This window comes from Lissotriton vulgaris, chromosome 2_1 (assembly GCF_964263255.1).
Source record: "Lissotriton vulgaris chromosome 2_1, aLisVul1.2, whole genome shotgun sequence".
Taxonomy (NCBI): Eukaryota; Metazoa; Chordata; class Amphibia; order Caudata; family Salamandridae; genus Lissotriton; species Lissotriton vulgaris.
The window spans coordinates 2,080,262,232-2,080,287,317 of NC_141687.1; positions in this window are offsets into that span (position 1 = coordinate 2,080,262,232).

Sequence of the window (25,086 nt, forward strand, 5' to 3'; positions counted from 1 at the left end):
AGCTCGTCCCCTAAGCTGCCGCCATGATCGGCTGCTAGCCACGCCCGACAACAACAACATTTATTTTTGAAAAAATTACATTATTTAAAATGAGTGGTGCACAGCAAAGAAAAAAATAGAAAGGCAAAGCTTTAAGTATCTTATTTTTCCTTCTTCTAATAATTTCAATGTGGGGGGTGACAAGAAACGTTTCGCACCGGGCACCACCAGACCTTGCTATGCCACTGCATATAACGGCAGCTCATTAATTGACCCTGAGCCCATGGCACTATCAGCCACATACTTCACACAGCACAGCAAGAGTGGGCTCTTTTTGCATCCTCTCTCGTCCTGCCTTTCTTTGATTCCATCCTCTAGTCCTCTTTTGTCTTTCATTATTCTCCACTGCATCCATTCTCTACCGCCATCTGTCCTTCCTCCCATCAGGTATTCCCTCCAGTCACTTTGTTTCTTCTACTTTCCTTCCTTCACTCCTATTTGCTCCTTTCTATCTCACTGACTTAATCCCTTCCTTTCTCCGTCCCTTGCTTCTCCTCTCCATCCCTATATTCCTCCATCACTCACTTCCTTCCATTTTCCTTCCTATTTTATCTTAAAGTAAAAAAAGCGCTATAATACAGGCAATGTTTGCTGTGTCATATCGCTTTTAAAACGTTTTAAGCAATGTTGCACAGCAGTTCAACTGCTGTGAGACATGTAAAAAACATTGACAAATCCAGTAGATTTTGCTAAGTGAAATCAATTGGCTTTGCCAATGCTTTTTCTATAGTGCACGTTTTGACCTTATTTGTCTCCAGTATCTGGATGATAGCTTTGGAGAAGAGGAGGAAGGCATTGGGAGGTTTGCCACTAGAGACAGAAGGTTTTCAGACTACATACACATTCAGTCCTTGGCATCTCTGCAGAGTGCAGAGGGTAGTGGTCACATATGTGTCAATTGTAAAGGTGAGAATGTGTGTAAATATGGATAGTGCCAAAGGAAAAGAAAAAGCATTGCCAACAAGTGAATGAATGCTTTCTGTGCAAGCGGTATAGTAAATTGGAAGAGATGAAAGTAAAACAGTGCTTAATTTGTACCAGCCCCAGGATTCTTGTTTCCTAGTCAGGGAAGACCTGGCTTGGCAGTTTGGGCTGGACTGTTTCCATGAGAAACAGGGTTAAGACTGCTTTGTATATGGCTGGGTCTGAACTGGGGTGGCAAAGTGAGCTCAACCCAGATATGTGACTGGGGGTGAGTGTCTGAAAAGTTTCAGCCCTCTGTCCATCATCTCTTTGTCTTTGCTTTGTTTGCCCTAAGTTGTCAGGGTATGCCCAGATGTGGGCCCCTTGCTCACTTTGCCAATGGTTTCAAGCTAGCCTGGCTGACACAGGATGTTACCCCGAAACTGGTGCCAGGATGCTTGTTTCCGGTACAAGGAAGACCTAGCTTGGCAGTTCGGGCTGGACAGTACCCATGAGGAACAGGGTCAAGACTGATTTGCACATGGCTGGGTCTGAAGTGGGGTGGTAACGTGAGCTAAAGAACGATGATGGATTCATCCCAGATCTGTGACTGGGGGTGAATGTCTGAAAAGTTTCAGTGCTTCATCCATCATCTCCTTGTGTTTGCTTTAAAAATAGAAGTGCCAGGCCTCTATCCAGGAGGTCACTACAGCTTGCTCCACACATTGCCATTGCTATGCTGCCAATATTAATAACATCACAACTATCACACTCCTACAAGTGTAGTTTTTAATTTATGAATTAACAATTAATTGTGGTTGTGGTCATTTGTAATTTAGCCAGACAGCGCTACCTTGTGGCAGACTGTCACAAGTGCTGGTGTTTACAATGAAGTGACTGTGCTGAGCGCCGGAAAACACCAGCTCATATTAAGCACTGAGTAAGTACCTACAAATAGAATGAAAATATAGTGATGAAGATGAAAGTGATGATGTGTGAGTTATGCAGCTGAATGACTTCTAAAACATGTGGAGAGAAAAAGGATGCAAGGATCTAATGGAGTATGAGATTGTGGACAAAAGTATTGTACAGGACAGAACATCAATAACTGAAATACTCTGAAGATAACTACCACTTCCACAGACCTTAAAAACGCTTAATTCACAATGTCATATTTTCAGAATTTAAACATTTTCAGACTTTATTATTTCTAACAAAATCATTGTTGTTGCTCACTGTTGTGTTATATATATGTCTGCAATGATACAAACTCAGAGCTGCCCCAACGTACTGGCTAGGTTGGGTGAAGCACAGGATTTTCTTTCACTTATTTTAAACCATGCCCTTAATTACATGTCGCTTGGAAAGATATCAGTAGTTATGATCTTTAGCCATTCTCCCTTTAGCACCAACCCATCTTTTTAATGCCTATTAAAGTGCATTCATCCAACAGCCGCTTATTGTAAGTTGCGGGTGCACTGATGACATGTTTTCTGTAGGAGAATTGGAAGGTATGTAATTGGTGACACAAAACAGTTACCAAGAAAATACAATGGCTGTTGTCTATTGATTGCAAATAAAGTAATGGGGCGGAATGTCACAAGCAGACCTATGGTGATCCAGTAAAAACAACAGTTGATGGACAGAATACAGAACAATGTCATACATTCACCTTAGCACAGAGATCTGGGCCTAAATCCATAATTCTTTTGCTCACCATGCAATTCCAGTTTGAAACCAGCCATATGCAAATCAGTCTTGACCCTGTGCACCATGGGAACAGTCCAGCCCGAACTGCCAAGCCAGGTCCTCCCTGGAGTAGAAACAAGCATCCTAGGACCTGTTTCGGGCTTTCAGCCCTCATCAGCCAGGATAGCTTGATTCCAGTGGCATAGAGAGCACGGGACTCACGTCGGAGCATACCTGTCCCACTCGGGGTGACCAATGCAAAAACAACAGTTGATGGAAAGAATGCAGAACAATGTTCAAACATTCACCCCAATACAGAGATCTGGGCCTAAATCCATCGTTTTTTTGCTCACCATGCCATTCCAGTTAGACTGATTTGCATATGGCCTTGTCTGAACTGGGGTGGCGTGGTGAGCAAAGTAACAATGGATTAAACCCAGATCTGTGACTGGGGGTGAATGTTTTGCCAATGTGCAACATTCCGTCCATCATCTTGTGTGTTTTGCTTTTCGCCCTATGTGGGAAGGGTATTCCCAGATGTGGGTCCCATGCTCAATACGCCACTGGAGTCTAGCTATCCTGGCTGATGATGACTGATAGCCAGAAACTGGTGCTAGGATGCTTGATTCCTGTTCAGGGAAGACATGGCTTGACAGTTCGGGCTGGACTGTTCCTAGGAGGCACAGGGTCAAGGCTGATTTGCATATGGCCATGTCTGAACTGGGGTGGCATGGTGAGCAAAATAATGATGGATTACACCCAGATCTGTGACTGGGGTGAATGTTTGCCAATGTGCAACATTCCGTCCATCATCTTGTGTGTTTTGTTATGTTGATCCAGCCCAACTCAAACCACTTGCCTTCAAAAGCTACCACACGTCTGCTTGCTTTGCTAAATCATGCATTTATCAACCCCTATTATGGATAGCCTAATTTCTTGGTGCATCTGAAACAAGACTATTGCATTCACACATTTATTCTGTTAATTTTCATATCCACAGCTTTGCATTGCGAACACGGCAGGGTTGCACTTGGCCCAAGTAAACTTGAGAACAAAGGGGCTTATTTTCAAGCCCCTGCACTGCCGGTGCTTCACTTTTAATATGGAAAAAATGTGACGTACTGGTGACACAAGGGGCTTGTAAATAAGCCCAAAGTGTTTGACCGATAAAGTTTGGGAAGAACTAATTTTTTTATTTAAAAAAATGAGTTGCTGTGCTCAGGCTGGACAACAGCTTTCCAGTGCAGGGGTCAAGTCTTAGGTATTATTGTGAATAAGGGTACTGTCTCTCTCTCTCTCTCTCTGCTCCCCTCAGACCGCACTGAGCTCTGATATAGTTGTGAAATGTCTACCCCACAGGACAAAGCTATGCAATAAATTCAGATACTTGATAATGTCCATTTAAGGGATCTCACCCCTATTTTGTTCTGAATTGTATTACTGTTTTTTAGTCTCAGCACCCTGGGGCACTCTTGACTAGATCCAGCATATGTGCTCTGATCCCTAAAACCATGTATAATTTGGTTAATGCATGATTGACTGATTTAACTTTTCTACAAAACCATGGTATATGGTGCAGAAATACACCCATGGAATGAAAATATACCTGTCGCTTCTGGACTGCATCACTTATTCTGAAAGTGGAAAACATGGCTTAAAGCTTCCATTGTAGCCTAACTGCTACAATGAAAATCCTGCACTTTGACCTGATACAATAACCCTTTTAAACAGGTAAAAACCTCCCTTTTAAATACTACTAAGCCACCATCAGGTAAGCCTTGTTTCCCACAAGATAGGGTGCATGGTATTTAATAGTGGGATATGTGCTACTAGTGTTACTATGCCCTACAATTAAAAGGCCCTAGTCCCTATTTCCACTCTGGCAGGCCTACCTGTCCTATGTAGAAAACCAGAGTACTGACTAAAATACTAATGATGCATTTTGGGAATTGTACAAGATAGAAAAATAATTAAACCACTATTTTTAATAGTTATTAAAAATCCAATTCAATGGTGAAGTTGGATATATTTTACGAATATTAAGGGGATGAGGTGTGGAATGCCTCCCAGGAGCCAACAACAGACTGACTGGAATGGACAGAGATTACTCTTTTGAACATCAAAGACTATTCAGAGTGGGGGATGTGCATATCCTGTTGACAACACACTTTAAAATCCTGCTTAACAGGTTTGTTTAGTCACATGGAACACTTGGGACACACTTGATAGGGAGAGAACAGGAGTGTCTATCCCCTTTCTAGTTGCTGCTGGACCCTGCTTTTGTACTACCATACTTCTTTCTATAGGTCTGTTGTAGGTTCAGTGTCTGCTTCAAACTGGAATTTAGTATTAGATGTGGGAGTACACTAGGATTAACATAGCACACTCCCCACTCACACCCCCAGCCTCAGACAAGGATCTTAAAGCTGATCCACTGGGTGGCTCCAGTATCACGAAAAAGAGCTGAAGAGGACATTCCTGTGAAGAATCTCAGCTGACCAGTAACGACTGGTGCCTGACTAGACTTTGTTGTGACCCTCTTCATGGCAACCTCAGAGTCTCTAAATGACCCTCTTCATGGCAATCTCAGAGTCTCTAAGTGCCCCCTTGAGGTCACAGGGGTCTAACAAGCGCTCTTCTGTGGTTGTTTGGACTCTAAATGAAGTCTGAGAACATTTTAAAAACTTTTATTCCATAGCTACAAGGGACCGACTGCAAAACATATTTGACTGGAAATTCCGTGCAGTTGGATTGAATTTTAGGTTTGTCCTGCACGCAGAAGAGTTTTCTCAGACAACTAAGGGCCCGATGTAGGTAATTCTAATTTACCACTTCTAAAATACTGAATCATACCGATTTGGTATTTAAGAAGTGGTAAATTAGAAGGGGGGAAATGTAGGTATATCAGATTCGGTAAATACCGAATCGTTATGATTCGGTATTTACCGATTCTGTAAATACCTAATCGGTAAAGCCCATTGAATCCTATGGGCATTGCAGACCATAGGAATCAATGGTCATTACCGAATCGGTATTTACCGATTCGGTAAATACCGATTTTTGCAAGGGTGCAGGGGGTGTCACTTTGACACCCTCTTGCACCCCAATTCCGGACTTGTGTGCCATGTGGCACACAGACATGCCCTAAGGGCATGTCTGTGTGTCACATTGCACAGGTGTGCATGCACAGATGTGCATGCACACCTGTATTCGGTATTTTACCACCCAATTGGATTGGGTGGTAAAATACCGATTCTTAAAGCCCTGTGGCACTCTGACATGTGCCAGCTACATCGGCATTTACAGAATCGGTATTTTACCGAGTCTGTATTTACCGATTCGGTAATTTTACCGAATCGGTAAATACAGAATCGGTAAAATACCGATTCTGTAGATGCATGCCCTACATCTACAAACCGTAATACCTGTCGGAAACGGCCGAATTCGGCCGTTTCCGACCAGTATTAGGGCACCTACATCGGGCCCTAAGTCTCTTTTCAGATTAGGATTTTCAAACTTCCCTACTTCCAGGCCCCAGTGGGGCCAATTCACTTGGTGTATATGACCTTTGCTCCATTACATTCATCTACTTAGTGTACATGACCTGTGCTCAATCATGGTCGGCTTCAAATAACACCTCAGCCCAGTCTACTGGTACCATTGGCAACCATTGGTGGGTTGAGCTTTTCGGCCATGTGTTTAAATGCTTTACATATTTTCTTTAAGTTAAGCCTGTCTGCCCTGCCCCATAGCTGTCAGCTGTTGAGCTCAGATTGAAAATATTGAATCCTCTGACTGGACTTAACAGTAATTGATTTCATCCATTGTGGTGGTATACCGGGAACCCCAACTAATAATACACTTCTCAAAAGTTATGATGACGTCTGTGCACATTTACTGCAAGAAATTGTATTGCTGGTGAATTCTGTCTCCCTGTAAGTAGCGGACTCTGACAGACTAATCCAACTGTACATTGACCTTTTCTGCAGTATCATCTGCTTTTCTATACCGTAGACAACCCTTATCTCTCAATTGAACACTTTCCCTCTGAATCTGGTGCCCTCTTTTTCTTAACACTCAAATATACTGTCATGTAGCTAGTGGGGAACAAGTATACTACTGATTGGCAGATGTAGTTTACCAATGATGTGAAATTATCTCTACAGAAAAAGTTTTAATTATTGATAGTAAACCTAGCAAGGTGCAACATCCACTCAGCTGGATTAAGCAAATAAACCTATGCTGAGCCTGACATGCCCATTGACCTTCTCATTATATAACATGTTTAATAATGTGATTTTAACCTGGCTTCTATATTTTCCATTGCTGTACACTAAGTAAAAGATTCTTAAACCACGCTGCATTATCTGAACAGTGTATCTGAAGATATCGACCTGCACAGCCCATGCATGTGAAGGCAATTTCAATAGGATTTAAATAAAGTACGTTTGTTTCTTTGAGTACTTCATTTGTAGCTGTTATAATTTTACTGGCCTTTTTGTGCAGTGGGTGCAACCAACTAAAGGTCTGATGTGTCACTTTCTGTGAAGGCACTAGGTCGAAAGGCTGCGTCACATCACAGGACCCGAAGATAATATAATGCTAATTCCTGTGTCATTGGGTCAAATGTCTTGTGATGTTATTTCCGGTGACATCATCAGAGGGGGTCAAAGGGAAGGTGATGTCACCTCCGCTACCCCAGGCATTTTGATGAAACAACGTCCATGGAGTGGAGGTGTGTGGAAGGTCAGTAAAAACAGATACAAATGTTGAGGTATGATGGGCCCGTGTTAATTAGTTCCTTGAAGGTGTAGGTGAGGAGTTTACATTGTTTATTGGGAGCCAGTGGAGCTCTCTCAGGTCTGGTGTGATGTGAGTGTGGTATTGAAGGCCAAGAGTGCTTCTGGCTTCTGAGTTCTAAATTGTCTGCAGCCCTCTGGTGATTTTTTTGTTGATCATGACATAGAGGGTGTCACTCTAGTCCAGTGTGCTTGTGACCAGGGTGTGTGTCATGGTTTCCCGGGAGCTAACTGCAAGCTATTTGAACATTTTTCTCAGTATCTTCAGGCTGAGGCGGTAACAGCATTAACTTGGGCGGTCATTTTGAGCTTGCTATCACTGACAATTATGAGGATCTTGACCTGGGTGGTGGGCTTGGGTGTTAGTCCTAGCTCTGTTGGCCCGTAGGTGGAATCCCACAGTGAAGTGATCTTCCCAAAGATCATGTTTTCGGACTTGTCAGTGTTCAGCATTAGACAGCAGGTCTTCATCTAGTGGACAATTTCGATCATGCAGACAATGAACGTGATCTGGGTACTGGGCAACTTGTCAGTGAGGGAGAGAATGAGTTGCATGTCGTCATCATAGGAGAGGATATTGATGTTGTGAGAATGGAAATCAGCAGCAGAGAAACAGCTGGTTAGAGGGATCATGTATGAGTTGAAGAAGGTCGGGCTCAGTGAGGATCATAGCATGTTTCGGCAGATGAGGTCATAGGCACCCAAGGTGTATGTGTCAGGCTGACTGACCTGGTCCTTTCAGTCATTGGAGTGTGTGTCTTTGAATTCCAATGTTGTTTAGGAGTTGGATGAGGACGGGGTGGGAGATTGTGTCAAATGCTGCAGAGCTATCCAGAAGGATGAGGGTTGCTGTATTTCCTCTATCCAGAGTCATGCAGATGTCATCCGTGGCAGTGATGAGACAGTTTCCCTCTTGTGGTTCAGTCTCAAACCAGACTGACTGGTGCAGAGGAGTTGGTGTTCGTTGAGGTGACTATCGAGGATATTCTCTTGGACCTTAGTGGCAAATGGTAGCAGACAGATTAGTCTATAGTTGTTGAACGTTGAAGGGTTTGTGGAGGGTGTCTTCAGCAATGGCAGGACAGTTGGGTGTTTCCATGCATCTGGGAAGGTTGCTGAAGAGGTGAAGCAACTGAGAATGGGTTTGATAATGGCACCAATGGGTGTCAGTTCTCTGGAGTAACCATGGTAGGGGCGGAAGACCGGTGAGGCCCCTGTGTGGATGTACTTCATGGTGGAAGTGGTTTCTTTTGGAGTGATGATATGCCATGTGGTTAGCATTAGTTTTTTGGATAAGATCCGCAGGCGTTTGGCATGGTCCGTTGGGTTTGGTTGCAGTTAAAGTTGGTGTAAATGGTGGTGATTTTGTTGCTGAATAATTGAGAGAGATTTTTGCAGAGGTCCTACAAGGGGTTGATTGAGTTAGATGCTGCCATTGGTGTGGTAAAATCCTTCTCAATGGAAAATATGTCTTTGCTTTTGTTGGTGGTGTGATCAATGTGGTCTGCCAGAGCGGCATGTTTGATGGTCCAGATCATTTGCTCGTAGCAGCTCAGTGAAGATTTAAATGTACTCCTGTCTGTATTGTCCTGGCTTATTCCCAATCCACTTGTCTCTCCATTCATCCTGCCATCCATCCATTATCTGACATGTATACCTGTGTCTTTCTTGTGCTCAGGTATGTATATTGCCTGTTTACCTGGGTACCTCTATTTGTGATGTTTGTGAGCCTGGGTACCTTTATGTCACCCCATCCGTATGGGTGCCAGTGATGCATGGATTCAGGAAGGGGTGCGTGCAGCCAACCTCCTTTACTATTACATGGGGGCACTAGAGGATGGGGGCTCTGGGGCCAAAATCAGCTCAGGAGGGGAGGCCTCTGGACCCCCACTCTATTTTGTATATTGTGAAGTCCTCCTTCCCATACTACACTTTGGCTGGGTCCCAGGCGTGGTGTTTCCTGGGGTTGTGTTTGGCCTAGGGAGGGTGGACACATGCGCCCCCTCCCCTATTTTATAAAATATACCCCCAAGACCTGGCCCACCTGGGGGGAGGCCAAAATAAAAAAACAAGTGCAGGAGACCCCACTTATTTTTTTCAACTTTTTGCTGTAAATTCACTGATCCTCCATGAATTTAAAGCAAAACAAAAAAATAATAATTGGGAACCCACCACCTGGCCCAGTGGGTCAGGGTAGTACTATCCTACAACCTTATTTGTCAACTTTTTCCTTGAGAATAGGACTAATATGAGTCCCTAGTTGGCTGCCAAAACTTCTCAGCATGAGCTCTGCTAGATTTGCGGGGATAAAAAAAAATAGCGTTCCCCAATTGGGATTCATCCCCTTTAGCACAGCCAATGTCCCTATCACAAGGGGTAAACAATCTTTATTGATGTAAATCAAACATTCATCAAGGTTCAATTGCAGTAGTTTATTTTTCAATAATGGTATTCAATGTTCTTCATCCCACCTAGTTTACATTCATACTTCTTCATATTATGTTTATCAACAATAGAAGTGTTTGTTTATTATCCCATCCCAATGCATTTCGGGCCGATATAGCCCTTTGTCAGGGGATACCATCTCGGAAAAAAATATATACACATGAGGAAATAACAAATCCCAGCCACACGGCTGTATTATAAACAATGGGAGTGTATCAAGCAATAAGCGATAAAGTAACCAGCTCATATCTAGTATCCGCAATGAAACAAGTCCTGCGTCACGTCACAGACATCATTTGCAGAGGAATCACATCCCTAGATATGCAAATTTCTTTTCTCTTAATGATCTCCGATACTACTGAACAGCTTTACACCAAATCACAAAAAGGGCTCTTTCTGGACCAAAGGCTAGCTTTCTGTCAAATTTGGTGTGATTCCGTTCAGCGGTTTGGGCTGTATATGTGTCTAAAATCCCTATGGGAAATTATTTGGTGAAAATGCATTTTGAGACCCCCAAGTTTTCTTGGCCTCTGCTTGATGAATCACCACAAAACTTTCTAGAAAACAGCTGAAGTGATCGGCGTACTAGTTTTGAAACTTTCGTGAAGATCCCTCAAACGGCACCAAAGTTATTGGCAAAACACATCTATCAGAATTGGGCCCTAGTTATAACAACCTACCAGCAACCGTCAGTAGGTTATACATATATATATCTCAGAAGCTCAGTGTGCTGGGTAGTTCCCACGTTTAGGAGACGACCTGCTCCTGTATAGAGCACCCTTCAACACCAGTGATTCTCTGAAGTTGCTCACCTCAAATGTTTTTCTAGCAAAGTTTTTAAACATAGGATTAGCACAGTGCCAGCCATGCCAAGCTAGAAAGAGACAAAATCGTTTGCCATTCTACAAGAAAGTCTTTAAGTATAGGGTTAGCAGAGTGACATCCATGCTGAGTTGTAAAATGACAAAAACCTATTCCCATTCCAGGCACAGTATTACAGCTTTCAATTGGTAAAATAGCATCCAAGCCAACCTTGATTGAATAAAAACAACTCCTGATACTTGCCTCACTATCATTATAGCTCTTCAGTGTCCTTTCACAAGGTAGCACCGAGTATCCAACCCAGTATCCCCCAGGGTTACTGATGTTGGAGGGTGCTCTATACTGGAGCTGCTCTCTACCTAAACGTGCTCTGCTTCTGTTTTGCATAATTTATGCGTCACTCTAACTCTGTAAGGATATATATATATGTGTGTATATATGTAAATATGTATATATACATATGCATACATATATATGCAAAATGTTTGTGAGCAGAGCCTTAGTGTGCCTGAGTTTAACTATGTGCTTAAACTATACACAAGCCACGTCTTTTTTCTTAGCTGCTGCTGGTTATCAGGAGCTAATGTTTCTTTCGACTGCAAAAATAAGGTAGAAAGAAGGGTATCCTAGAGAAAACCTTTTCTGTTCACAAGTAATACTCATACAAATACTAACATTTCCAGGAAAACTTATAGGTGATTTACAAAAGCCAGTTTTGCATAATCAAGTGGACATCCTATCCTGTGTCTTTTGAGTGCTGTCATGAATATGTTTGCAGTGGTCTATATTTATTCTACAGCTGCTATTTCACAGCACCTACATGCTAGATTATGTCCATTTGAATTTGTTCTTAATTAATTGATCCTCTTTCTAGAATGCACACAATGAAGTACATTCACAACAAATTGTGGACATTTCACCATATAACACACATAGACATTTCTGGGACTTTTTTTATCCCCCGCTGTCCTTTCCAATCTGCTGGAATTAATGTCCCCACCTGCAACTGCAGTGCTATACAATTAGGCACTGCAGGGTAGGTGGCGAGAATACCTATCCGCAGGAACAATTTGACCCAAAGACTGCATACTTTTATAACTGCACTCCTGTGTGTCATGCTTGTACTTAAATTGAAGAATACAGTTATACTTGTAACAGATTTAGTCTGTATGTCCTGCTTGTATGGCTATCTAGTTTACTTTCAGTGCTCTTGATGGCATTTAAACATTGTGGCCCTGATGTAAGTAATTCCCATTTACAGACTCTTAAATACCGAATTTTACCGAATCAGTATTTAAGAGTCTGTAAATGGGAAGGGGGCAGATGTAGGTAATTCCGAATTTAGGAATACCGAATCTGTAAGATTCGGTATTTACCGATTCGGTAAATACCGAATCGGTATTGCCCATTGATTCCTATGGGCCTTGAAGCCCATTGTAATCAACGGGAAATACCGATTCAGTATTTAACGAATCGGTAAATACCGAATCCTGCAAGGGTGCAGGGGGTGTCACTTTGACACCCTCTAGCACCCCAAGTACAAGCTTGTGTGACATGTGGCACACATACATGCCCTAAGGGTATGTCCATGTGTCACATGGCACAGGTGTGCATGCACAGATGTGCATGCACACCTGAATTCGGTGTTTTAACACACAATAGGATTGTGTGGTAAAATACCGACTCTTAAGGGCCTGTGGCACTCTTAGGAGTGTCAGCTACATATGGATTTCCCGATTCGGTAAATATACCTCTTCCGTATTTTACCGAATTGGTATATTTACCGAATCGGTAAAATTACAGAGTCGGTAAAATTACCGATTCGGTAGGCCCCCTACATCTGAAAAGCCTAATACTGGTCGGAAACGGCCGAAATCGGCCGTTTCCAACCGGTATTAGGGCTCCTACAGCTGGCCCTTTATTACTAATTCAAGCTGTGCCGTGCATATCTATCTATCTATCTATCTATCTATCTATCTATCTATCTATCTATCTATCTATCTATCTATCTATCTATCTATCTATCTATCTATCTATCTATCTATCTATCTATCTATCTATCTATCTATCTATCTATCTATCTATCTATCTATCTATCTATCTATCTATCTATCTATCTATCTATCTATCTATCTACTTATCTATCTATCTGCATATCTATCTATCTATCTATCTATCTATCTATCTATCTATCTATCTATCTATCTATCTATCTATCTATCTATCTATCTATCTATCTATCTATCTATCTATCTATCTATCTATCTATCTATCTATCTATCTGTCTGTCTGTCTGTCTGTCTGTCTGTCTGTCTGTCTGTCTGTCTGTCTGTCTGTCTGTCTATCTATCTATCTGTCTGTCTGTCTGTCTGTCTGTCTGTCTGTCTATCTATCTATCTAGATGCAGTCTTTGGATATCTAACCCCATGGTGCAAGACATGGACGTAGTTCAATGTCTCAAAACGAATTTGAAATCCGGTTGGACTGCTATCCATACGCACAACCTGAAGGCCATTGCTTTACACCACTCCCAGAGCTGCCTCCAACAAATCGTGGCGCTGATGCAAACCAGCCTGACGTCTGGTGTTGTAGTCCTCATACAAACCCCCTCCACATCTTGGCCAAATACCTTAGTTTATATAGTATCTGATTGACAATTGTATCTTAAATTTAAAAAAACAAAACAGTTCTTGCAGACACTCAAGGATCCACAAGACTAAAAATATATGACGATAAATGTGTCACCTGTATTCACATTTAGATTACGTACCCCTGTAACTAAAACAATATACACATGTAAGCTTATACAGTAAGTGTCCATGATATTATGACAGTGTCCAAATAAAAACAATAACATATGTCAGCCTAGATAGGCCACGAACATGATACTAACATTTCTGTACGTGTCTAAAACTTCACACTTTCTACTAAAAGAGATAAAAGAATCTACAAGCAGGCACATAATGCAAATAGTAGCTTAAATAGGATTTGTCATACTGTTCACAACACAGGGGTTAGAAAGAAAAGGGGTCACATGTATCAATAATAGGAATAGGGATTACCTATTTGCGATTTTCTGTAAATTAGGTCATCGCTATTTCTAATGTATGAAACTCCATGGCTCTCATTTAGCGAATCCTATGGAGTCAAAAAAAGACCTATCTCATTATTATTAATGAGGTATTTCGCATTCAATTGTCTGTGATTGCTTTTAAATAAAGCAATATTTTTTTTAATACAGCCCATTTTCCTTAAAGGAAAATAGGTTGAGTTTAAAAGAAAAAATGAAAAATTTTCTTTCCAGCTTTTAAGAGCAGCCAGTGGTCCTAGGGACCACTGCCTGCTCTTAAAAAAATTTCACCACCATTTACAAAGGGAAAGGAGTCCCGAAAGGGTCCATAGAGGGGCTCTTCTCATTTGCTAATGGGTTACCATCAGATTGAATCTAATAGTAAACGGAGAATGTTTTACAACCGGTATTTGGTTGCAAAACATTCATACATACCGCTTCAATTCGGTATTAGGAAGGGACTACCCATGCCTCTTCCAAATACTGAACCCATGTTACAAAATCAGAAAATAAAAGTTTGTACATTGAAAAAGCCATTTTTGCATTCCAAATGGGCCGATTCTGAGAATCGACCTGTTTGCGAATGCAAAATAGCTTCATACATGTGGCCCAAGGTATAGCAATTTATGCATTATGAATAAAAAATAGGAAAAACAACAGTAGCTAACCTGGCGTGGCTTGGATTGCCTTCATCTGCAGCGAACAGCCCTGCTTACACACAGAGATTTAACTGCTCAGACCAGACCTCTTCATTTCACCCAAACCTCTGCTCCTTCTCAGGCCATAACTGCGCTCTGTTTTTGCGCCTGCATCAACATGTAAGTGAACCAATTCGCTGCATTCAAACTACTCTACTTTAGTTTGTCTCACCCTCCACTCCTTCCCCCATTCAGTCATCCTACCTTGGATCACCCAGATATTCTCTACCACACACAAACGTACCCATCACACCTCACCAGAATGGGGATCCGTATCTGGACCAGCATTTACCTGTGTCTGTTTCTCTGCTGTCCTCCAGCCAGGATCCTTACCCACTACCCCCGCAATTGCTACCTATCCCCCTATTTATTTTCCTTTTCCCTTCCCCCACCCCCCACCATTTCCCCCCTTTTCCCATTCCCCCTTTTTTCTCTTCCTTTTCCCCCTCCCCATCCTCCGTCCCCCTCACCCCCTTTTCCCGTTCTCTCTCTTTTTTCACCTTTCTTTTTTCCCCCACCCCAACCCACCATACCCACCCCTTTTTCCACTGTTCCCACACCCACCCACATCCACACTTGGTCCGACCTACCGCCCCTGTCATCTACTCCCGCACCAGCCTGCGACCCTTTTCCTTCCCCCGCCCCCTTACCCCCCTTCCTCCCATCATTGACGCATCGCATAGCTCGAACCCCACCGACCCCTTACCTTTCCCTTTATTTCCTTACAGCACTCTCGTTAATCGACAATGATGAAGATCCTAAATCAATAAGATTGAAACGCCGTCGATGCACACTACAGCGCAACTCAGGGCGCAGCATCTTCTTTGGTTCCCAATTTAATAACAATTACTCATTCTCCAAGAAGGAACCAACAACTTAGTACATATGGCTTTCAATTATGTCACTTTGCGCCCTTCGCTGTTTTCCCCCATATGTCACTCGCGCCGTCACCATTTGTCCCACTATCACGTAGTGCACAAAGCCCCCTTGGGTTGCCACCGCATTATATGCCTCTAGTGCTGTTCTCCTAATTATTATTTTTGTTGCTTTTTGTTATTGATTTTCTGACTGTTTTGATAACATTGTCCTTGAATATATGATACTATATGCACTTTCAAAAAAACTAAAATTCTTAGTCTCTCTTCCTTTCTGTCCAGATCGTTTGTAATGTCTTGTACATGCAAATATATCTGTTGTACAAGTGAATCCAATTGAGATATTGTTCTTTTATACACTTTTAGAAGTTGGCATTTCTGTGTGCTATGTGTCTGCCTGCCTGATGTGAATTGCATGTCTGGCTTGGGAGTGACAGAAGCTGGGAGGTGTGTGTGGCTCCAGGAGGGACAGGGTGAGTCAGCGCTAGGCTGAATGGGACATCTGTGCTGGAAGTAGTGGGAGGGGTAATCCCCCGACTCTGAATAGGATGGTGCCTGCCCTAGTGAATGCTGGCTCTGCCCCCCTGTGGTGTGTCTGATGACGAGCCCGCAGCTGACAAAGTGGAAGAGGAGCTTGGAAAACAAAGTGCTCCAATTCCCCTATGAACCAGTTGCATCTGGTTCCCCCATGCCCTGCACTTCAGCCAAGAGATTTTGTTGTATAAGTATAGGAGCTATGACCCCATGTATGGTGTGCATTCCTGGACTTATGAGGGGCTTGCTGCTGCTGGGGCCCAGCAGGAACCACCATGGGGGATTTTCTCCCTGCTGGAGGGCCCTGTGTGCTGGCCTCCCTGGGCCCAGCTATGCCCCCTGGACCTGGAGGAACTTCTACAGGGACTCATGCTTCTCAACTACAGGACGCTTTGTACATTGCCTGGGACCATTTTCATTTCAATTTGCCTCAAGGATACAGAAAAGGAGCGTGGGCTGTGTAGCACTGAGCTGCAGCCCCTTTGAGAGGGAATCCCAATTGTAGGGATTCCCCCGTGATGCAGAAATGGGGGGGCCCACTCCACGTTGGTGTGTGTCATGAGGCGGGACCCCACCCTGCCTTTATGCTGGGGAATGTTTTTCTCTATTTCTTGTGGGTGCCCATCCCACTTATTTTGAGCTTGATTACGGGTGCCCACCCCGCTGGTGTTGTGTTTTGATTTTTTGCGGGTGCCCACCCTGCGTCCTAATGTGGGAGGATCACTGCCGTGACCCGGGGAAAGCAGGACGGCCGGTCCGGAAGCCAGGCAAACTGACTGAAGGCAGGGCCGGCCGCATACAACCGGAAGTCAGAGGAGGCTTGGCTGCGTGAGGAAAAGAGGATGGGAGCCTACCCCGCCTCCACAAGCTCTGTGGCGAAGTTCCAGGTCCCAGGAGGGGGCCCGGGTGAAGGGAGCAGAAGCAAGGCGGGAGCCCACCTCGCACTGGCGAACAAAACAGGAGAGCCTGAAGGGAGTACTGGGTGCTCCCACGGCCTGCCGCACCACCGGGAAGGAGGAGAAATGCTGAGGAAGCCCAGCAGGCTTCCGTGGCGCAGGGAGAGCCCTGCATCATGCCGTACCATGAGGAGACGGAGTCTGCGAGCTGCAGCCCAGTGAGTGGGTGCGGAGGCTGTTCTTGTTGGTGTAGGTGCCATGGGGCACCTGGGCAGTAGTTGGAATTCCTAAGCGGCCTCCGCCTGATAGGGGGTTTCTCCAACGTTTGGGGCCATTTCCTCAATAGAGCCCCAGAGAGGGCCCCCACAGCCCATGCTTGTCCTGTTGACCCATAGCTGCACAGCAGTAGCGGGCGGCTGCAAAATGGCTGCATTATGGTAGTAAGAAGTCCCTGAGTGGGACAGGTGGGCACAGTGAGTGCCACTGATGATCCCAGATGCACAGCAATTAGTGTCAGCTGCACCGTTTAGGTTTGTGCAATGGCGCACTTTCTGATGTTGCTGCATTGGCAGCCACAAGCCCTGACTTTGCTGGACATAGGGCATTTGAGCCCTGCAAGAAGGCCAGTTGGACTTGGGTCATAGGTAGGATGGTGAAAGGGTGCAAGGCCCTCAGGTGATGTATAAACCTGGTAGTGGTGTTACTGCGGTGCACTTCTGAGTTCCTGCCTGATATGTTATATGTGCCAAATGTGATTTTTGCACCCTGGTTTTTGCCTCTAATGATGTTTATTCTAATGAGGTTATTGCATAATGTGTTGATGCTGGTGAGGCCTAATGCGTAATGTGTTTATGCTTAGGAGGGTGTCTATGCTACTGTGGTTTTGGCCTAATGTGATTTGTTGCCTAATGTCATGTTATGATGGTTGGGAGAGTACCTATTTGCGTAAGGTGCTTATGAGGTTATTGTATAAGGTGTTTATGCTGGCGAGGCCCATTGCGTAATGCGTTTATGCTGATGAGGTTTGGCCCAATGTGGATTTATGCTAATATGATAATGCTTAGGTCATTATGGTACCAGTAGATACTGGTTGTGTTTTATATTTGCATTCTGATGGTTCTGACCCTGGCCCGATTGGTCTGGTCCTGTATATAATCCCCTGTGAATATTGCCCGTGCCAGTTGACACAGTGTAAATGTGTGATTAGGTTTCTATTGTGTTTATGATAATCCAAAGGCTATTTTTATATAACCTGGTGTGGAGTTTATTTTGTGGTGAAACCAGTTTGTTGCTACTGTGTGTGTGTGTGTGTGTGTGTTGCGCAAATGCTTTACACATTGCCTCCGGGATAAGACTGACTGCTCGTGCCAAGCTACCAAGGGTGTGAGCAGGGGTTATCTTCAGCGTGTAACTCCCTTGCCCTGACTCCAGTGGTGGTTTCTGCCTGGCTTAGGCGCAAGCCCTAGCCAACCAGAAATACCATTTCTGACAATGCCCAATTAAGAAACTGGGTGAACCTGAAGGTGGCTGCATGATCCATATGCCAATGAAGAGTGAGGAACGTATGTACGTGAATGTGGAAAAGTTGCCTGGGACTGGTAGCGATGGGGTACATTCGGGATTATGTGAAAGACATACCTGGTGGCCTGGTGGATATGATCACTTTGGTCACAGACTATTTGGGGGGTCCAAAACTCTAATTGCCATGTTCCTAATGCATGTAGTAGTCATGGCTCTGATTACAAGGAGCATTCTTAAATGAGAGGATCATAGAAGATGTTCCGTTTTATGTATCACATCCTACAAGTCACACAGGCAACGGGCTCCTGGATGGTAGAGAACTCACAAGTCAATATTTTTCCTGATTAAACCATGGAGTTTCAGCACCGGAGTTCTTCCTTTTTAGCCGTGGAAAGGTGTCTCTGGTATTACGACATCAGATATGTTCTACACAGTTCCCTGCAAACCTCAGCATAATACACATTAGTGCCACATGACTGCGTAACCCTTGAGGAGGCTTGAACTTGGTTGGAGCACAAAGGTATTGCTACCTCCCCCCTGGAGAAGACACACTCCTCTACCATGTGGAATGCGCAACAACATCATAGACTTCGCAATAAATGCCCACCAGTAGACCCATTGAAGGAACAGGCTGCAAAAGAAAGGGCACAGCCGGTTAAGGAGAAGGAACAATAAGCAGCGACCCCCTCCCCTGAGGGTTCAGTTACAGGGAATCTCAACGACGAGACATTGGACCTTATCCTATCATTGTTTGAAATATCTAAGCAGGCACACAATCCTTGTTGCACTCTTTCAGGAGACCCATCTTACTGCCCCAGAGCTTGAAATCATGCATTTTTGCTGGTTAGGCCCCCTGGTGGGGACCACCTATTTCCAAAATTGCTGATATGCTAGTTCCAGATGTGCTGTTGGAAGAAGTAGATCCAGAGGGGTGCTATGCGGTACTGGAAGGGATCTTAGATTGCCTCCCTGTGTAATGTATTTCTTTATTCACTCCCAACGCCAATCAGGCCCTTTTTCTTCACTTCCTCACCCCAGCTCTGGTACATAATGCACTAGCACCTTACTATTTGGGCAGGGATTTTAATTGCGTCCCAGACTTAGACTGTTATCACTCTCCTCCACCATACCTGTGGCTCAATCTAATGCCCTTACTCAACACTTTGGACGCTGGGTCTCACTAAGTACTAAGTTAGTGTTGCGTAGAGAACTACCCTCCTTGGAAACAGATATCCAAAGATATGAATTGCTGTCGCCTTTGGACCAGATGGAGGCTGTTTCTCTAGCATGAACATGGCTTGCCCACAAGGCAACGATAGAGCAGTTAGGCAAGGTGGACTGTAAAGATTACCTGATGAAAAAACATGTGGAGGGTGACAAGGCGGGCAGGCTATTGGCCTGGCTCCTCTGCTCTGATACCCCAAGGGTTCAAATTAACGCTATTCACGGAGATGCAGGTCTACTACTCAATACTCAGGAAGTCATTTATAATGTTTTCGCTCCTATCATGCCAAGCTATACACAGACCCACAGCCAGTAAACACAATCTTGATTGGGTTGTTTCTGGATCCTATGTGCCTCTGCCAACTACAGGAGTCCAAAAGGGCAGATCTTGACACAGTCTTATCAGAAGCCGAAATTTCGGAAGTGATGAAACAAACAGTGAACTACAAGACCCCCGGAACGGATGGCCGGACGGTTGAATTTTACTCTGCTTTTAATCCCAACTCACCCGCTGTTTGCCGAAAGTATTTAACTGTTCCATGGATATCCTTATGTGTATTACTTTGGGAGGCGGTAGTAGTCTTACCTAAGCCAGATACCTATTGCTGAGGTCCTATTGCCCCCTTTCCTTACTGAGAACAGACTATAAGATCCTCGGTAAGGTGTTGGCCAACCAATGTATTCCCATAACGCAACATGTAATACACCCAGGCCCAAACGAGTGTATACCTGGCAGGAATACATTCCTGAACCTAAGCCGCCTGTTCATGCTGATAGTTTGGGCCCGGTCATCGAACGCGCACCCCTGGGTTGCATTGCTGGACATAGAGAATGTGTTTGACACCCTGTGGTGGAATTACCTGAAGGCGGTCATTGCAAGATTCATTTTTGTGCTGGTTATGATACCCCTCGCATACACACTCCGGTAGCTTGCCTCCGATTGGGGAATCGCAGCTGGAAACTACCCCGACGTATGGAGCTCCTACGTCACTTTGATGAAGCATCCGGTTTGAGGGTAAAATGTGACAAATCCCATCTGTTTCCCTTGATGGCCAGGGGAACAGACACTTTGCAAAACCTGCTCCCCTGGTCTGGGTACTCCTTTAAATACTTGGGCATCTGAGTGTATCACTGCCAGCGGTCGAAGTGGGCGGGATCGGCAGGGCACAGCATGCCCCTACTTCTTGAATTTTATAGATTCCGTTCCCATACTTCCTTCGTTTCAACATGCCTCCCGGACTGCATAAATGCCAAGGCCGATAGTTAACGCTCGGCTTTCGGGACGGGCGGAAGGGGCAGAGATGGAAAAGGACTCTGTCTTTTCCTTCATGCCCGTAGAAGACAAGAAATTGTCCAGTTCTCCTGCAGCTGGCAGTTGCCCCCAAGCTCTTTGTTCCCCCTCTTCCCTCTCTTTCTGTCTCGCTCAGAGGCGGAACTAGAGCCAGATTTTGGGAGGCTAATGAAGATTTCAGGGGGGAGGGGGCGGCTAATTCTTCCAGCAATCAGCTGAGTGAAGATGCAGGGGCTCAAGAAGGGGGGAAAACACAACAAAGCCACGTTAAAACTTGAATGGTCTTTTAAAGATCTGTGAAGTACTCGGGGCGGCTGCAATAAGACGGACACCGGCCCGGGAAGCTGTTTCAGCTCGGGCTGACACACACAGGTGGAGGGAAGAGGAGGAGGAGGAGGAGGGGGCAGAGGGGTGCTGGTCTCGCTCCTCATTTAGTGAAAACCGAGACTTGAAGAAAAGGTTCTCTCCTCTCTTGCATTTATTTGCTCCCCTGTGAAATGGATCCAAAAAAAAGAAAAGCTCCTTAACTGGAAATGATGTATTTTTCTGAAATTTTTCAATTTCTAACTGCAGCCACGGGGTGGGGAGAAATAAAACATTGAAAATAGGAAAAATAACTAACTAACTAACTAAAGCAAAACAGTGGTTGCAAGGTGGCCGGATGAATTTATTCACACCTAAACACATTAGCGCCACTTTACAGTGTTTGCCAGTTAAGCGCTACTTTTGTTTTCTCATCTCTTACAACAGCATTGTTTTCCCTGGGTGGGTAAGTGCACTATTCTTGGAAGTACTGAAATACCCGCTTGACGGGTGAATTGGAAAACAAAATGTGTACAGCGGCTGTGCATTCATGAATGTGGTCTTTTTAAACCATATTGCCTATGTTTTGTAAGGGTATAAGCAATGGGCATTGAAACGGGTCCCTTCTGGGCCCTGTAGTCATGGCCTTAACTTTTCAGGCAAAAGCACTCACTAATTTCTGAATAATGAGTGTAAAAGGAAAAAGGTAACAATGTTGTTCCTGCGTACATTTCACATGCTTTACTTAATCTTGCATTCCCAATGAGTGTTTGCTTTTTCTAGGATGTTGTTATTTTTTTTAGGCAGCATATTGCTCTTGTCTAATGCATAATTTTAATTGGGTCACGTCCAGGTTTTTAGAGAGGGTCAGTGCAGTGCAAGTTTCTCTCAGTGGGGCAGTATGGTGTTCAGTGGGGGAGGATGTTGCACTATGGTTAGAGCTGCTGAATTATGAACTGAGGACCCAGGTTCAGACTTCATGACCAGTCCACCAGACCACTTTCCCTGAGGAAGCACATTCCCATACTAGATCTTAGAAGGCCTCACAAGATCTTAAAAGTTCTGGTGTCTTAGCACCAGTAGGTGGACCCTAGTGGTGGCAAATGCGGGTTAACCTTGAAGGTCTGTCCGCCACAATTCATTCTGAAGTTCACCTCCCAACAGTGACAGTGACTCTGGCACTGAGGTCACAGGACCCTTGAGCAGCGTGGCTCTAGGGCAGTTCGACTGCACCAGCTGCTGACTTCAGGTGGGGGCGTCGTGTTTACAAGTATAATATGTTTTTAAATGCACTTGCTGCCTCCTTCCTGGCCTCCAACAATTTTTTGCAACAATAAAAATGTCATTATAACTCCAGTGATTAATGTTCTTAGTAGAGAGAGATGGAGTTTTGTCTAGTGGGAGTTTTGACTAATGGAAAAGAAGAACAGAGGGTTGATGTGCCTGCTTCTAAGAACGTGTACCATGCAGAACACAAATTGCACATAATGTAAATAGGTCAGTGGGTTACTGATTTTGTCAGAGAGACCCTATTGTTACTTGCAGTTAATACGTTATAATCCTAACCTAGTGAGCTATTAACTGTCATGTAAGAGCTGCATGCAAATTGCGAGGTATAAATTAGAGTGTTATGGTTTTTCCTCAGTCTTTGGTTATCCTAATGTTGCAAAAAGGGTGCATTTGGATAGAATTCAATTCAGATTTTTAATGAGAAACCCCAACCATGGTATTACATTTTAAATTCTGAGTTTGTGTTTCTCCAGACCAATCACTATTAAACTATGCTGCCTACTAGTATGGTTGTCATGTGAACACCTACACGTTGTAGTTCTTTTCCTCATGTAACATTTCCTATACAGTGATTTACGCATTTATGATTAATTGTCTCTGTATAATATGTGTGATGTGAAGTGCTCAGACACCCTACACTGGTATTAGTGATGCTGTAAATTTTCTAATACTTTTTTATTTCGACATTTTTAGACATGCTAACAGTCTCTGCAAAGATGTTTCCTTATTAGTACCAGAGGAACATACAACCACAGCAGTGAGAAAGGTGACCAGTCAACCTTTGCAAAGGGCTCTCCACTTCACAGCAGCACAAGTCATATGTTTTTTTGTAACTTTTGATCCGTTTGAGCTATAAATAATTCATTAGTTAAAATCGTCAGATTATGCAGCAGATGTATTATGTGGCAAATATGGCTGAGCCATAATTATGTGGAAAACATTTGAACACTCGGATATTTTGCCATTCATGTTTGAACTGTTCGCGTGGAAAAAGGTAGGAGAAGTGCTGATGACAGAATCTCTATGACTGGGAGACAAAATGCTTGCAATTCCACTTTTAAGGATATTTAAGATATTCTGTAATTGGAAACTAATCCCACTTTGTGAATGTATTTAATGTCAAAGACTCATATTTCACTTTAAATAAACATGTGTATCCATTGGTTAAATTAAATAACGTAATAAGCTGTAAATGTGAAATGGGAAAAAAATACTAAAAATTGGGATATTTTGCTCTTTCTGCCCCACCTCTGACTCCGCCCACTGATCCAATCCACAGGTTATTCCTGCCCTCTGATTCCATAGTTCCCCTACTTTTTTTCCCCCACTTCGACCACTGATCACTGCAACAAAGACTTGCTAGATGTAAATGTGGGCAGAGCACTTACTGGTCTCAGGTCATCCCTTTTGTTCTGGACATCCCTGCCGTTCTTCCGTCAAGTAGGATTGCCATTTCAAGGATGTTAATACTCCACAGGTTACTGTATTTTTCCCCCGCCATCTCGTCCCACTACCTAGCAGACTATTTGCAGAGATTTGCTCACTCCTGACCGCACTGATATGGGGCATTGAAAGGAGGCGAGTGACACTCTCCAAAATCTATGCCCCTTTGGAGTGGGGTGGATTATGTGCTCCAAACTATGAATACAATTACAATGCTCCTCAGCTGCAGTGGCCCACACGCTGGCTGGTGGGTCAGAATATGTTTGAATTGGGATACTGGTTTGGTAGGGCAACACCAACCCTGTTGTTGCGATGGCTGCTGGGCTTTGAGGTGGAAGTAACCTGGAGAGGGGGAATGCTCTAATGCGCTTGGCTAGGACTTGTTGGATCACATATAAGGTCAAGACTATTCTCTACCCTCCATATGTGCCACGATTACCCCTCTGGGCCATGCCTGGCTGCTCAGAACTACACTGGTGCCTGGATGCAACCTCATGGTCAGAAGCTGGCCTTACTGTTTGGAACAATCATTTTACGCACAAGATTCTTGGTACACTTGAGAGCTTGGTAGATGAATATGTTATACTGTCGGGCTCCATCCTTATCTATGCAACACGTGCACAATACATACACACGATTTGGCGTAAAACACATGATGGACCAAAAACCTCACTATTTACTCAGGTATTGTTGGCACATGGGAGTAGTCACCGAGTTGTTCCAGATCTTTAAAGCTCTCTATATATTGATAGGGAGGTCCTTCAAAATTATTTTCGAGCCTACTGGGAAGCTGCCCTTGGCACCATACTTACAGACAAATAATGGACACAGCGTACAGGGACACCAAAACTCATCTCCACAAATGCCAGGCTGAAAAATACCCAATTTGATGACCTTCACCACACTTAACTTGCCCTGGAAAAGCTGGTGAGCATATACACTGGACCACAGACACCTGCCCCCATGGCCAAGCTACTGCAGCAGATTTTATGCACATGCTCTGGAACTGCCCTCGGCTTGACTCTTAGTGGGATTAGATTGTGGGGTTCCTCTCAGAGGCCTTGGGCTCCCAGCTCTGAGGGGAGGATACATTGTTTACTGGGCCTTACATCCTGCTTTTTTGTGTGTAAAGCTGTCAATGAATGTGTTGATTTAACCTTAGTTCCGACTAAATGGAGGATAGCCATGAGCTGGAATTCTGTTCTTGCCCCCCATACATCTTTGACTATCAGACCTGTGCCCTG